The sequence below is a fragment of the Buceros rhinoceros genome, unplaced genomic scaffold (genome assembly GCF_000710305.1).
Source record: "Buceros rhinoceros silvestris isolate BGI_N320 unplaced genomic scaffold, ASM71030v1 scaffold9163, whole genome shotgun sequence".
NCBI lineage: Eukaryota > Metazoa > Chordata > Aves > Bucerotiformes > Bucerotidae > Buceros > Buceros rhinoceros.
The window spans coordinates 9,934-10,534 of NW_010402989.1; the positions used below are offsets into that span (position 1 = coordinate 9,934).

Here is a 601-nt window from a genome sequence, read left to right on the forward strand (position 1 = left end):
AGGACTGGTCTATGCGTAGTCTCGTTTCCTATTACAGATGAACACGCTTCAGGAGCAAGTTGTCTTAAGCCATCTTTAGATGCTGACCAGAATTATATTTAAAAAAATTTGAAGTAACTAATCTATGAGAAAGTCATAAAGCATATGAATTTTCACTTGCTGTACTTTGTACTAAAGCACAAGCAGTCTGTTTTGCTGGAAATAAATGCTAACTTAGAACCATACAAGCCATTTCTTTGAAACTCTCCTGTATCACCAAGTTAAGATCAATTAAATGTGACATTTAACAGCATTTCCTGTTGATTATTTTTTTTTTACTACGACAAGCTATGAATTCTGTTGAAGAAAAGCATAAATAAACTATATATTTGTTATTATTTACTACTTGACAAAGTCAATATCTCTCAGTAGCCTTGTTTGTCCTGTTCCTGATCGTTTATACAAATGTTCCTTTCTCTGAAATACAGAAATTTACTGCCACATTTTTCTAACCCCACTCTTCTAGGGAGTATTAAAATAGTAATTTCTGGCTGGCATTTACTGTACAAACCAAGAAGCTGGTACACTGTCAATGCTGAGCTAAATTGAATAAAGTAAGAAA

The 601-nt window shown here is 33.1% G+C and overlaps 1 protein-coding gene across 1 annotated transcript in view; it reads right to left on the bottom strand.

The window, feature by feature from the left end:
* Positions 1–601, bottom strand: part of PLEKHH1 (pleckstrin homology domain containing, family H (with MyTH4 domain) member 1) — a gene marked incomplete at both ends in the record, with an annotated part of 14,338 nt that overhangs the window by 7,972 nt on the left and 5,765 nt on the right. The window lies entirely within an intron of this gene.